This window comes from Triturus cristatus, chromosome 1_1 (assembly GCF_964204655.1).
Source record: "Triturus cristatus chromosome 1_1, aTriCri1.1, whole genome shotgun sequence".
In the NCBI taxonomy this organism is placed as follows: domain Eukaryota; kingdom Metazoa; phylum Chordata; class Amphibia; order Caudata; family Salamandridae; genus Triturus; species Triturus cristatus.
In genome coordinates this window covers 961,120-977,179 of record NC_140579.1, presented here as the reverse complement: position 1 = coordinate 977,179, position 16,060 = coordinate 961,120, and positions in this window count along the sequence as shown.

Below are 16,060 nucleotides of genomic sequence, written 5' to 3'. Positions count from 1 at the left end.
ATTCATTCAAAGGGTATGAGAGGCAATATACATACAAGGTAAATCATATAGTAGGCACAAAAAGGGAAGAAAAGAAGTCCACATTGCTGTATGTAGTCTTAAGGTGGCTTTATTATAGATGTGCTTGGTTTTCATAAGTGGACAGCCAACGCGCTTCGCCCAGACATGGGCTTCTTCAGAGTTGTGTAAAAAACTGTGTGAGGGCCGTATCCGGTGGCGTCTCGTCCTCCAGCCAAGCACATCTATAATAAAGACACCTTAAGGCTACATACAGCAACGTGGACTTCTTTTCTTCGCTTTTTGTGCATACTATATGATTTACCTTGTATATATATTGCCTCTCATACCCTTTGAATGAATGTTTAATTTTGTGGTCAAGTGGCAGCTGACCATCTGAGGTGGGCAATATTTTGTTACCTTTGCGACTAGTCCTGGCAGTGCAATCCTCTACAACCCGGCTGCCTTTTCGAGTATTGAATATTGGTTCACTAAATAAATTGAATGCAGTGGGAATGTACTTTTAGATCCACTGGCCCGGGATCCTGTGATGGTGCATAATCGAGCCATTGTTTTCTCAGATTTATTCCACAGATTAACCTTACTAATGTGTTAAGGCTCTCACACCTTACCGGAACGGCAGCTACAGCTTATAAAAGGAATTAAGCTTATTAGGAAAAAAGGCGATCACTGTGTCCAGTAGTAAACAGAGACTTGTATGCATTGTCTATTTGAACATATAGCTATATTGCACATCCTGCTATTTTACAGTAAGGCTTTCAGGCCTAGGGTAATTTTTAGTGATTATTTTGAAAATAGTTCATCTCCTTCTTAGCTGTATGTTGAATCTGGGTTGTCAGGGAAGAAGTGGTTTCCTGAACCTCTTTATAGATCAGTGCTATCAGCATAGCTATCTGGTTGCAAAAGACCTATTGTCAAGCTACCAGAGCTTATAGTGGGCTGAAGGCCTGCCCATAACATACCATTGGTTGGCAATATTGGCGCTGATTTTCTTGCTTCTTGTTCAATGGCTAGCCTTGCTCATCTTGTGTCTGTCCCTCCCATGGATCATTGTCTCTTTGCTTGTGTCGTTCCACTGCTTGCTTTTAAGGGACTACTTTTTTTTTCTTTTTGCTTAAGCATTCGCAAGAGTGCATGTGTTTTCCAGCAGTCTTCCTTGTGTGCTTGTCTCACTCACCCACGTGCTTTTTCTCTCCCACATTGCTATCTCTCCGCAAGTGTTTCTCCCCCCTCCTTCCAAGTTGCTTCTGCCCATCTAGCTTCCCCCACCTGAGCCCTCAGTGTTGCTTCCCCACATATATATGAAAGAAAATAATTTACTTTAAAAAACAAAAATTACCCTTTCATCTTGGGTCAGCTAATAACAACATCATCATATTTTGGCCCTTACCTACAAAGTAACGCGGCGGCATGAGCTGCATCACAGCACCTTTTTTTTCTCTTTAGCCCTGCTGCACTGTATTGAGTATGCTGAACAACATTGCTAAAAACCATTAGCGATGCCAATAGTTCCTAAAGGTGAGACCTACTGGCATTGCCAGTGCATGTTTTTAAAACAAGATTCAGGCTAGCCAGATGTGTCAGGCTAGCCAGATGTGTCTATGCATACAAAGTTGATGTAGGCAAAGCATTCAGAAAAAGTATACCTAAAATAAACACTATCTTTCAAATGGATGGACATCTCATAAACCACTTTAGGTGACTCAGGTCATCCCATGATAATGGAACCGGCATCCACTTTGGTTTATGCACATTAATGCCAGGTAAGCAACACCTGCCTCCTGCTTTCATGCTTCTAGTAAAAACAGGCTATCTGGTACTTTTCTTCAGCATCCTGTCTAAAGAACGATGAAACGCAGAGCATCAGCACCATACTCCTTGTATTTTTTCTTCCTTACCGCGCAGTTGATTGCTTGATTTTACTTTCGAGAAAGTGTCACTCATCGTCGTTGAATGTCACTCATATTTACACTGAAATTATGAAAATATCTCACATAAGCAATCTGATACCTTGGCAGCTATGCAGCATGTGGAACCAGATTCTCTTAGGTGCAGCTTCATCACTTCTTGCAGCCACTGTTTCTCTTGGAAATGCACAAGGAGCAGCTTCCTGGCCTGCAGCTCTTTCTCCCTACACAAAGTTCAGAGAGGAAGAGGTGTGGCGCCGCGGCCAGGGCGACTGACTCCGGAATCTAAGGATCACGGCTCGATCCCCGGCGTCGGCGGCAGATTAGGCCAGCACCCTGTGACTCTGGGCAATAACTTGCTTAATCTTCCCGACGGCCCCCAGCGCCTAGAGACCCTTACGGGTGATTGTTCGCGCTTTACAAATGTGGATTATTATTCTTCTTGGGCACCCACATATTGTGATGGCACTGGTGGGGCTGCCCTTCCCCATTGTTTTTCTTTCTGTTTCTCATTTGTTGAGAGTTCCTAAAGTTCACATCTCTCCATCCTTGGTTCTCACCCGGGTCCTGGGATGTAATCCAAAGAGGAGGCTTGTGCTGTAGAAACCCGCTGGAAACTGCAGGTTCTCTGTTGGCTCTTTATTAGATAAACACGGCTAGTAATAGATGGCTAAGTAGAAGGAAATATAAAACCTCCCCTGGGAAAGGGACACCCACCCTGCGCAGTCCACCAGCTCTGCCAACTGTCCTTGCCAGTCACACCATGGCAGTGGAACACTCCAGGTGACTCCATTCTCACAGTAATTAAGCATCTGCAGATATAGTAACAGATCACATACAAGACTATTTTAGGTCGTGAGTTGGAGTAAAAAGGTAGAACTCCTAGTGATGTCTGGCTTTAGAACCTCAGGGAAGTATTTTATGCTGTGATGGCACACAGAAAGCAGTTGGGTGGGATTCTGCTGACTGTTTGCAGAACTGGGCAGTTTATGCAGAATACCTCATGTCAATGTTTAGACCTCATCATTCTAAAATGTAATCACTTGATCAGGACCTAGGGTTGCTTCAGATCAATTCAGGACTGGTCTAGGAACCAAAGGCAACTCTGATAAAAGCTGTTCAAACCAGCCCTTCTCCGTTCCCCTCGCACTCCCACCTCTGACTTTTCTCACCCTCTCCTGTAGCCTCCGCTGAGCCTGCTATAGAAAGTGATGGAGGTGCCATCAATGCCTCCCTGCCCTAAAAGCCGGCACCCAAAGGCTCCAAACCATGGGGAAATGCCCAGTGGAAAAAACTGGCAGTCCGGCCTTGGCTCCAGTGCCAGCAATAACCGGTGGTGCGAGGCCGTGGCACGTCACAGCAGAAAGCTTAGATTGGTGGAACCTGCCCCTCTACATAGCAACCATTCAAAAAAAAAAAATGTAAAGCCCTCGGCTCAGAGCTCTTAGCCTGTCATCCGTTGTTCCAGGATTATCCATACCCTGTGAGAACAGATTCGGAGGAACCAGAGCCTGTGTGTGGACACATTCTGACTTATGCACTACCCTTGGAAGTGATAAAGCAGCAAACCTACTTATTAGGTCTCGCCTACGCAGTGCGCATGCGCTGCCTAGGAGACCTTTAGCCGTCATTTGCTCTTTTTCAAAGCACATACTCGTGCTTGTGGCGGCATAAGCCTTGCGGGAGTGCGCAGCGGCGTGCCACGAGTATGTGCTTTGAACAAGAGCAAACGACGGCTAAAGTTCATAGATAGTGTTGAGTCCAGGATGAACCCTAGGTTGCGTGTGTGGTTGGTGGGTGTCGGTGCAGCTCCCAGCGTGGCCGGCCACCAAGAGTCATCCCAGGTGGAGGAGGTGGAGCCGAGGATGAGGACCTCTGTCTTGTCAGAGTTCTGTCTCAGACGACTGGTCTTCATCCATTCTGCGACGGCCTTCATTCCTTTGTGGAGGTAGGTTTTGGCAGTGGCCGGGTCCTTGGTGAGGGAGACGATCAGCTAGGTGTCATCGGCGTACGAGACGATGTTGAGGTCGTGCGATCAGACGATGTTGGCGAGTGGTGCCATGTAGACGTTGAAAAGGGTCGGGTTGAGGGATGATCCTTGGGGTATGCCTCAGGTGATCTTGGTGGCTTCGGATCAGAATGGGGGAGGCGGACTCTCTGGGTTCTGCCGCTGAGGAAGGTGGTGATCCAGTCCAGGGTTTTGTCGTGGATCCCTGCGTCATGGAGGAGTGTGCGTAGGGTGTGGTGGCAGACTGTGTCAAAGGCGGCCGATAGGTCCAGGAGGATGAGGGCCGCTGTTTCGCCATTGTTCAGCAGGGCCTTTATGTCGTCGGTGGTGGCAATGAGGGCGGTTTCGGTGCTGTGGTTGCTGCGGAAACCGGATTGGGACGAGTCCAGGGTGGTGTTCTCCTCTAGGAAGTGGGTCAGTTGTCTGTTTACAGTCTCCTCGATCACTTTTGCCGGGAACGGAAGCAGGGAGATGGGCTGAAAGTTCTTGAGGTCCTTTGGGTCCGCCTTGAGTTTCTTGAGAAGGGCGTTGATCTCGGCGTGTTTCCAGCTCTCTGGGAAGGTAGCGATATCGAAGGAGCTGTTGATGATCTTCCGGAGTTGAGGTGCGATGATGGAGCTCGCTTTGTTGAAGATGTGGTGAGGGCATGGGTCAGATGGTGAGCCGGAGTGGATGGTGTTCATGATTTTGATGGTGTTGTCGTCGTTGATGTGGTTCCAGGACAGCAGGAGGTTGGTATGCTTTTGAGGCGGTGAGTCTGAAGTGACGGCCTCTGTTGGAGGGGTCTGGGTGTTGAAGCTTTCGAGGATGTCTGCGATCTTGCAGTGGAAGAAAGTGGCTAGGGAGTCGCAGAGGTCTTGCAAAGGCGGGATGTTGTTGGAGCTGGGGTTGGTGAGTTCTTTCATGCTGTTGAAGAGCTCTTTGCTGTTGTGCGCGTTGTTGTTGATGCGTTCCTTGAAGGAGGTCCTTTTGGCGGCTCAAATGAGTTGGTGGTGCTTGCGGCTGGCGTTCTTGAGGGCTGCGTTGTCGGGTGTCTGTTCGTGGCGCCACTTCTTCTCGAGTCTTCGGCAAGTCTGCTTGGAAGCCTGGAGGTCGGTGGTGAACCAGATGGCCCTTCTGTCGTTGTGTCTGTTTGAGAGTTTCCTGATCGGGGAGAGAGTGTTGGCGCAGTCGTCGATCCATTGTCTGAAGTTGCGGGTGGCTGTGTTGGTGTTGGTGGGGTCGGTAGGTGGACCTCGGGTAAGAGTGGTGATTAGCTGGTCTTCGGTGACCTTGTTCCAGCGGCGGTGTGGGATTCGTTGCGGGTGGTTGTGCGTGGTGTGTTTCTTGAAGGAGAAGTGGATGCAGTGGTAGTCGGTCCAGTGGAGTTCGGTGGTGTGGCTGAAGGTGATGTTGTTGCTGGCGGAGAAGATGGGTTTGAGCGTGTGTCTGGCGGAGTGGGTGGGTGTCGTGACGAGCTGTTTGAGTCCAAGGTTGGCGAGGTTTTCGATCAGGGTGGTGGAGTTGCTGCCGTTGGTGTTATCGAGGTGGAAATTCAAGTCTCCGAGGAGGATGTAGTCTGTGGAGGCAAGGGTGTGCGTGTTGACTACGTCGGTGATGGAGTCGCTGAAATGTGGTCGGGGTCCGGGGGGTCTGTAGATGAGTGTTCCTCTGAGGGTGGTGTTGTGATCGATGTGGATCTGGAAGTGTAGGTGTTCGGCCGTGCTGAAGGTGTCTTCGGTGCTGGTCGAAATTCCGAGGGAATTCCTGTGGACGATGGCGATTCCTCTTCCTGGTTTGTTGGTGCAGTCCCTGTGGGTGATCTTGTAGCCATCCAGGATGGGTATGGCAATGTCGGGCGCCGAGGAGGGGTTCATCCAGGTCTCTGTCAAGAAGGCGACGTCCGGAGAGGATGAGTCGAGAATGTCCCAGAGTTCGACGGCGTGCTTGTGGACTGAGCAGGTGTTGACTAGTATGCATCTGAGCTGGTTGTGGCCTGCCCTGGTAGGAGGGGTAGGACATGCAGATGCTCCCTGGCTGGTAAAGCTGCAGTTTCAGCAGGTGAAGGGTCCGTGGGTGAGTTTCGGGGAGGCCTGGAAGCAGGTGGAAGATTGGGCCGGCATTGAGCGCGTGGAGGAGGTTTTTATCGTAGTGGTGTCATGTTTCGTGGCGCTCGCGGGGGTCAGGGGGTCTGGCGCTGGGCGCAGACCAGGCGCGGACGGGCGCGGACGGGCGCAGATGGGCTTGCCTTAGGCGCACCAGCGGCCGCTATTAAGAAGGGGAGGTGGGAGGGAGGAGCAGCTGGGAGGTGGGTGCGGGGATCCAATGGGCAATTGGAGGGGCGGGGCCGCAGGGGACGCAGCGGCGAGAAGGGGAAGGCGGAAGTGCCAACAAATAGAGAAGGAGCATTAGTCAATAGGCGAAAGGAAATAAGGCAATAGAAGTTGAGTAACAATATTAATAATAGAAGTTGAATAACAGTGAGGTGGAAAGTGGAAAAAGCGGCAGGCAGGAAGATGGGCAGACAACAGAGGCAGACGCCTGGCGCGAACTCACGGCAGCAGCGGGAGCAGGAAACACGGGCGCAGTCTGGTGGAGCTGTGCGGCGTGGGGAGCGACCTGCCTGGAACAGGGTCAAGAATCACTCTCCTTGTGTAATTCCACGTTATGTCGCGATTATTCTGCATGTAATTACGTGAGTTACACTCACCAATAGAAACATCTGCAGCATAAAATCTATGCTCTACACTGGTTTCATTGACTTCATGGCAGTATTCAACACAGTCCCCTGAGATCTGTGGTGGCAGATACCAATCAGCTATAGGATTCCATCAAAAATAATGGAAGCCTTTCAGGTTCTGCACACCAAAATGTGTCTAAATGTGCAGATAGGAGACGGCACCTAGCTCTCTCAGAAAATCTATACTTCGGTTGGCCTGAAGCAGAATTAAATCTTTGCTCACTTGCTGTTCAACATCTATATTTCAAGCCTGTTTAGAGAGCCTGACATTACAACACACATCCTCTAAAACTTGCTGATGACCTGCTTCTACTGAGCAAGACTTCTGTGGACCTATAGTGACTTCTAGATGCTCTTTACTGCTTTACAAAGTGGGATTAGCTAAAAGAAAATCCCTATGAAGATCAAAGCACAAAAGTTCAGCAAGAAATTTTAAATTCCCAAATCATGGAACATCAACGGATTCCGGCTATCCACCGAAAAACAATATAAATATCTTGAGATGCTATTTGACTCCAGAGGGACATTTGTGCCATATATGGAAGTAATGAAATCACAGACAGCATCCCTAACCTCAGATTCCACACTCTCTCCAGAACCCTACAAGGCCACAACATGGGACCTCTACAGAGAGAAATGGTGACAAAGTTGCTGTCGACCATCACAGGAGGATAAGCAGGCAGGCTGTTAGATCTACTGACTGCAAAGTCCTTCCAATCTGTATTTAAACTTCAAAGATATACGTTGCAGACACAATTGTTCCTGGAGCTCGGCCTAATAAAACAAACCTGGACCACAAAAAGTGCCTTTCTCAAGATGTGTCATACACTAAGATTGGCCGAGGAAAATACACTAGCCACGTGTGTCTTGTTTTAAATAAACAAGCAAAACTCAAATTCAACACCTAAACACTTTCTAGATGTCACTTTTCAGTCACTACAAGCCATCAATCCACCAGTCAAGTAGTGAATTTAAACACACCCATCTACATATATGGGTGAAGTTCCTGGCCACGTTTGAAGCCAGAGTAAAGGCTCATGGGGGGCAAAGTAATTCCTAAATGAGGCACAGAGCACATCCAAGATTAAGGGCCTCATTTATGAGGAACTGGCATAGGGCATCATCGCAAATCTTCTTGTGAGGCTCCCCTACACCAATTTGAAAGGGAGGCAATGCGCCGTATGTATTAAATATGGTGGATTCCTGTCCTTTACCCGGCGCTGGCGCACAATTTGGTGCCTTGAGACAATATAGGCACCCTTGCACCATTGATGCCTCAGTTGCAGGCAGGATTGCTTTTGTGCAGGAAGGGGTACCTTCCTGCACAAAAACAATGCAGAGAGGTGTTTTCCTCTTTCGATGTGTGCTGCAGAATGCAGCACACATCAAAAGAGAAAAAAACGAGGAGAAATAAACATATTTCTCTTTGTTACCCCTGTTCTGGCGAAGCGTAAGGTTTTGTCTATAACCCAGGTTTACCTGATTAAATTAACCTGGGCAGCGTCAAAATCCCCGGGTGCTGCATGTGAAAACCCACAGCAACACCCATAGATCTCCACTTTGATGCAGAATAAAGCAACGCAGCGATTTGCACTGTTTTGTCTTACTCCATATCTCTGAGGCAATGCAAAGCCGCGCAGAGTGGCTTTGAGCCACCTCATAGATAGGATTCAGAGGCTTGCGCCGCCAGAGCGTAAAAAAAGTGACGCTCTGCGGCGTAAGCCTCTCATAAGTACGACAGTCTTTTACTTCCTAATGCCAGTACAGCCGAGCTACAGAGGGTTATAAGGTTATTAGAACATTCTGCCACTAGAGGACAAAATGTTCTAACAAATAAAACAATGGCTTCACGGAGCCCATGAGGACTTTGCTCACAGCAATAGCTGTGAACGACAACATTGTAATGCTGATGCGCTGGGCTTCTACCAGCCATTAGAAGCCTGGAGCACTCCACGGTTTTCACTGGAGCTCCCTACATTTCAATGTTGTAATATAATGAATATCACTGGCCTACCTGGGGATTATGCAGTATATTGCAGTGTTTTCACCTTGAGCTTTTCAAGTGCTGATACATAGTATATCAGTTTAGTCATCAGCTGTTTTGGTTGCATAACTTGCCTGAAATAACGACATACACATTTCTACAATATAATAGCATCAGTCATGCTTTGAATACTGTATTTCAGAGGTGCATTGGTGTTAGATCTGGGGGTCTCTAGTTGGCAGGGTAGGTACCACTGTCCAAGTAGGGACCCTTGCTTCTAGTCAAGGAAAGGGGGATACACTGTTAAGATAACCCCTGCTCACCCTCTAGGAAGCTTGGCCTGAGCAGTCTAGGCTATCAAAGGCAATGTGTAAAGTATTTGTACCAACACTCACAGTAACACAGTGAAAACACCACAGATTTACTCCACACCAGTTTTAGAAAAATAAGGTATCTTTACTAAAAACTTCACAAGACCAAATACTACAGACAAACCAACATACAATTAAAAAGATTACTTTAAAGATAGTTCAAGAGTTTGCAGAAAGTACTCCAGGATGTAAAAGTCAGTGTCCTGCACAATGCGACTCTCAATGCACAAAATGCGACACTCTTGTGCCCAACAGTACCTGTAGTTGCGATAAGGTTCCCAAAAGCTATAACAAGGAAGATGGCAAAGGCGATGCGATACTCCTGAGATCTTGGGGAGGCTTTGCAGCAGCCCTGCTTCACGCAGCAGAGGTGGATGCGCCGGATCTGTAGGGGGAGGATGCGATGACTTTGGCTTTCGTTGCATAGGTTTCTTCGGGGGAAGCTTCACGCACAGGTACGATGCGACGATCTTCGGTGCGGCGCGATGCGCGACGCAGCGCTGACTTCTGGCGCCGCAACCCTCGATGCGTCACAGGACGGGACTCTGCGTCGACACACGCAGCGACTGGATACTTTCACGCACCGGCAGTGGTGCGGCCCGCAAACTGGTTCTGCGAAGACCCTCGCAGCGGCAGGAATCTTCTCGCACCGGAACGATGCTCGACACACTCGGCGATGCGGGGACTCCGGGTGCTGCGATGACATTTTCCTCGCACTCTCGTTCTTGCGACACGCAATCGGATGATGCGTTGGGTACCAGTTACTCTTTTTCACGCTTCTGCTTCCCAGCTCCCAAACACAGCAAAACGACCTCCTGAGGCCCCAAGACTGGGCAAGCACTCCAAGGCAGGTCAGAACTCCTTCAGCAGAGTTCCAGGGGAGCTGGTGGTGAAGTCCTTTTGTTCCTGGGACTTCTTAACAGGGAGCCAGCTCTTCTCAGGCCCTTGGAGATCAGAATCAAAAGAAGGGGACACAGCAAAAGTCCTTCCCCTCTCCTTGGCAGCAAAGCAAAACAGCAAGCAGGCAGTCTTCTCCTCTTCAGTTCTTTTCAGCTTTCTCCTTGGCAGAGGTTTCTTCTTAGTTCCAAAGTGATCTAAAGTTTAGGTGTCTGGGGTCCTCTTCTTATACCCCTCCAAGTCTTTGTCTCTCTTTGTTCCAGTGGGGGGATTCCCCTGCTCAAACCGGTTCCTGGGTGTGCTCTGCTCTGGAGCCCCTGGTTCTTTTCAGAGTGAGGGGCAGGGTCGTTAGACGCTCAGCAGGAGGTGGAGCCTTCTTTGTGCCAGCAGAGGCAGAGTCCTCAGCCTGGCCAGCAGGGGGTGGAGCCAGCATTGTGCTGGCAGGGACAGCCCTATTCAAACCCAGGGACTACTCCTCCCACCCATCTAAAGCAGATCTCCCTATTCACCCTGCTGCTGACTCATCCAGGCTCCTGGAGCCACCTAGCCCATGACACCAGTCAGCCAACCAGCACACAGGCACACAGGAAGGTTAAACAGGAGAATAGCTACTTTCTAAAAAGTGCTATTCTCACACAGTGAATTTAAAAACCATCTTGCTAAAAAGATGTATAATTAAATTCTGAACACAAAGATACCAAACTTGGATTTTCTATCTTGCCCTTATGGGAAGATAGGCATGTAAACAGCCTCCCCCATTCTATCCTATGGGCAAGATAGCCTCTCAGCAGTGAAAAACGAAAATGGCTACAGGAGGTAGAGGCAAAAAGTCAGGGGTAACCACGCCAAAGATGCCAGGTCTAACAATTGGATATATATATATTCTCATGGTTCAGAATGCACAGGGAAAACAACAGTCAGCACACAGGTATGAGATGTAACCGGGTGGTAGTGAAGTGTTGAGTCAGAGCTACTGGTCCATTGATAAAGCCCATTCGGAAAAGTGTGTCCATGTAGTAAATTGTGAGCTTGTGGATGTGGGATTAGCTACTCCAATTGTAGTGTCCGTTTCTTGATTGTAGTATCAGTTTCTGAATTCAGGGGGGGTTTGAAGTTAAAGGATGTGGCATCAAGAAGGTCCCACATAGGGCCGTTTGACTGGTGCAGGGTGAAGGGTGAGTCATTCTTGCCACATTTGGAAAGAGATTATGTTAAAGTTTGTTCAATTGTTAAGAATCAGTTTTCATGCATGAGTAAACTTTAGGTCTAGTAAGCATCAGTCATTTTAGTTTTTTATTTGCAAATCCAGGTAACCCAGGATTACGTATGAGAATTCCTTAGAGGCTTTAATGTTAAAAGTGTGTTTAATGTAATCAAAGAATCATCCCAATACGTTTGTAGGATAGGGCAATAGAATAGCATGAGGGCCAGATCTCCCTCCTGCAGATTGCAGCTCCAACATTTAGAGTTTTGGCTAAGGTTGAATTTGTGGAGTTTAGAAGGTGTTCAATACGCTTTATTAATAATCTTGTATTTTGCATGGGATAGTGATGGTGAGATCTTGCTTATAAACGAAGTCCTATGTATGAGCTTCCAGTCAAATGCTTTATTGCTGGTTTTCAGATCATCTTCCCACTTTAGTTTGTTTTGTATGTGGGCCTTAGCGGTGTTCTGTAGTAGGAGTTTAAATGATCTAGAGACCGGGTGACCGGATTTAAGTAGTTGCCCTATCAGTGTGGGAAGTGAGGGGCTAATTGGTTTTATCAAGTAATTTGTGATCTTTACTTTCAATTGCAAGTATGTATAGAACAGAAGTCCATGTTATCTAGACCAAATCGTGCTTCGAGAGTAGAGAATGGCAGTGGTAGATTACCTTCATAGATGTCTTTTATTAGATTTATACCCTTGTTTCTCCAGTCCTGCCAATATGGTGGTAGGCCATCAATCTTGAGTTTGGGGTAATGCCATATGGATGCTATGTTGGAGTTACCCATTTTTGCCTGGGAGCGGTAGACTATTGCCAAAAAACGCCCTTTTAGTCTTTTTTATGATGTATTTAGAGTACGGAAGTTGGGAAGTGTGCATTGTCAGGATTGTTAAAGAGGCATGTCTCTTAAGAATGATATTTCCACCTTAACCCGGACCAGTTGGTATTCCGAATCGTTGACAAACCAGTTGGTGCCCTGTTTACAAAGATAGGCTGTTTGATACTTTCTGTAATTGGGAAGGCCTAGTCCACCTCTGTCTTTGACCAGTCTATGTTTTTTAAGTAAGATTCCAAGTTTCTTGCCTTGCCAGAGAAATTTGTTTAAAGTGTTATCAATCTTTTTAAAGAAGTCTTCAGATAGGGTCATAGGTAGCATGCTAATAAGATAGTTAATCAGGGGTGTAATCAGCATTGTAATCATCATTTCCAATGTTTCTGCTCTTCCCACCATGAAAGGAATTTAGGTGACCACCCTGCTTACAGTGAATTAATTTTAAAGTAAATTATTTTCGTGGATCTGTAGGGTAGTTATAAGATCCATGGTGAATTAATTTCCTAAATATTCGATACAGCCCAGTTGCTGTGCCAACCCAGATTTCCCTAGTATGCCTTTGTTGCCTTGGTTATTAAGACGTTTCACTTCAGATTTATATTTCTTAAGTGTTTAACTGGAGACTTCTGAGAATTTTTGGATTGAAGAGATTAAGGCTGGTATGGCAGATTGTTCCTTTTTGGAAATAACTAAAATGCCATCCATGTGGGCAGCACTTTTTATTGTGGTTTTACCGAAGGTGATGATGGGTATACCTTGTTCTTCTCTCGGATGGTGTAGAAAAGATTCTAGCGCTGATAAGAATAGAGGTGATGAGAGGGGGTAACCTTCTCTGCTTGAGTTGCAGAGAAGAGGAGTTAGTACTACTTGCTTTGATTTTAGCGATTGGATTGTGGTAGAGGGCCATAATTATGTGGATCAAAGGTTCGCCCAGGTTGAATTTCTCCAGGTCTACTTTTAAGTATCTCAATTCAACCTTGTTGAATGCTTTCTCTTCATCCAATTTAATCATGACAGTGTGGGATTCTATTAATTTGCCTTTCTTTAGGGCATGGCATAAGGGTCTAGTATTATAACTGGAAAGTCTATGTTTGAGGTGTCACACTTGGGAGGGGTGAATCAGATTGATATATATTTTGTATACGAGTAGATAGTATAATGGCATACATTTTACAAGGGGTTCTTTACCTTCTTTGGTATTACAGTTATGATAGCTTCAGTGGAGGTGCCTGTGACTTGACTCCATATTGCAAAGTGTGTGTAGAGTTTTAAGAGAGGTGGGTTTAAGGATGAGAAGGACATCCTAAAGAATATTGTGTTATGGCCTTCGGGGCCTGGTGCTTTGCTGGTTTTTAACTTTTTAATAGCTTCAATTTCCTCTGGGGTGATTGGACCATTAATCAGGTTTTTCTCTTGCTCTGCTAGGATAGGCAATATACTTTCTTCTAAATATCTAATGTAGTATTATTTTCATATTGTTTTAGATAGAAATCTTTGAATATATCCACAATTTTACTCTGGTTGGTATGTGTGGTGCTGTTCACATCTTTAATTGTATCTATGGAGTACTTTTGAAGTATAAATTTTAGATAAGACACAAAGGATTTGCCAGCATTGTTGGATTTGCATAATCTTTTTTGTTTGTTAACCCAAATGCCTGCTCCGGTGCTTATAATTTTATTATATTCTTACTTATTATTCACTATTTTATTTTGGGTAAGGTAATATCTGTTAGTGATGTGTTGCCTTTCTAGTTCTATGATTTATTTTTCCAGATTTAGCAGCTTGTTTGAGGATCGCACCTTGCAAGATCTGAGGAGTCATTTTCTTTGTTATCTATAAGGAAGTTCCTGATAGTGTTTTCAATCAGATGTTTGTTGGCTGGAAATGATAAGATTTCATTGTTAAATATCCTTAACGGTTGTTTTAGACTCAAAGCAGGGTAAAAGATAAGGAAACACAGCAGTGATCAGAGATCACTCTTGGTTCGATGGTAGTTTGTTCAACCTTACTTAGAGAATTTCCAGATATTAGTATACGAGTTGTGGGGGAAAGAGTAGAACATGTAGTTCCTTTTGGTACAGTTCTGTGTTCTCCATGCATCAATCAAATTAAACTTAGTGCATAGATTTTTCAGTGCTTTATGGGATTCATTAGATTGGAATGAGCACTGTGAGTTCCTTTCTAGTGCATGATCAAGGGGTAAGATAAAATCCTCTGCCAGTATGAGTGTAGCCGAGTCTGGTATCAGTTCGATTTGTGCGGAGGGCTCATCCCAAAACGAGGAATCATATTTGGTGGGAGCAGATATGTTGATTACAATAAACACAGTGTAATTTTTTGTTATAATCCATCTCCCTTTGTGTCTGAAAGAGTTGATTCTAACTGCATTCCTTATTTCTCTGTGATCAGTGTTTGAACCCCATTTTTCTTAGCAATCGCCGCAAAGCATTCTACGTCTGAGAATTGCTAATTTGCGTGGAATCAACCCTCATTTCTTGCAGAAGAATTATGTCTCCTTTCTTTTTATAGAAATAATCAAGGATTTTCCTTTTTTTTATTGGGAGGTTGATTCCTTTTACATTCAGGGAGATTATTTCAATGTTTTGTGGTAGGTTAGTCATCTGAATAAGTCAGTATGACAATCTACTACTGAGTTAGCCCCCGTTAGGTGTACATTCCGGATATAATGGCTCAAGAGTCTGTGTGTAATCTGGATCATGAGTTGATAAATTATAGTATAGGTGTCATCATCTCTTCTGTGAGTTGAATCAATATTTTCCTGGGAGTACTGTCTCATAGGAGTACTGATAAATTATATACATAAAGTAAAATCAAGAGTAAAATCAAAAGGACAGCTGAAAATGAGAGTAAAACATTTTTTTTAATATTGAACCACACAAAACCCTCTCCTTAGTGCTCCCCTCTACCATCTCCCTCCCCATAAATAACCGTCAGGCATGGCGATAAGAGGAAGTAACGCTCCTCCAAGGAAACGGAGCAATGAAACAAAGTAATGCACGCCTCTGCAAAGAGTGAGCGATTCTTAATGATTTGGTGAAGAAACAATACATCCTTCAGATTATTCACGGAATCAACATGTCGCTGTAGTTAGACATATTGAACAATAGGGTGTTAGCCCCTGCAGTATGTTTGTCATCAGAAACTCTGTAAACTATTGCTTATATCAACACAAAATGAGCAGATGAAGTTAAATTAAAATGTTCTAAGACTAACAGAGATTTGTATACCACTGCAAATCAGCAGGACATCATAGGTAGGGTTAATTACTGTTGAGAAATTTCAACATTTGTGTAGAATTCTTAAGCTGGGTAAACCGAATGACCCCTTTAAGCAGGGACCCCTCATACCTTATTTGTAACCGTTGGTATTTCAGTCGAGGTCTACAAAAAGAGGTTACCACCAGACCTGTGAATAAAACATTTGTAGGAGTATCGGCTGGTTAAGGGACTTATGTCTCAACTGAAAATCAGTATGGCAGAATGCATATTAAACTTGGAACAAGTTTGTGGTAGGTGTAATAGGAGGTTTCATGCTTGAGACTCATGCCACGTTCTTTAATACTTGAAGTGTCCGTGTTCAATTCTTCTTTGTCGTCCAGGAACTTTTTGAGGTCCATATGGTCTGTGAAGGTGTGTGGGGTTCCCTGTATTACTACATGGCACTTTGCAGATCCTGCAAAGCAGAACTGATAGATTATCGCTTTTTGTCTAGGTCATAGCTCCAGGAAGCCTTTTCTTGATTTGACTATTGCTTTAGAATAGTCTTGTGAAATAAAGATCTTATTTCCCTTCCATAGAATATGATTGTGTTTCCACATAAATGCAAGAATAAGCTTGAAAAGCTGGTAGTGGAGAGCCTTACAAACAATTGGGCGTGGGTATCTTTGATTCTGAATTTTCCTCGATGGGACTCCTTGAGCCCTGCTTAATTATAGAGCTTTGTCGAAGGTTATGTTTGTGGCTTGTGTGAACGATTTTTCTAAAAAAGAATACAGGGGGGCGTGGCCAAGATGGCGGCGCGGTAGGACGCGTTGGCTCAGAGCTCCTTCTCGCCGCCTGCCCTAAAATGTGTTTTTTCAGGGTTCTTCTCGTGT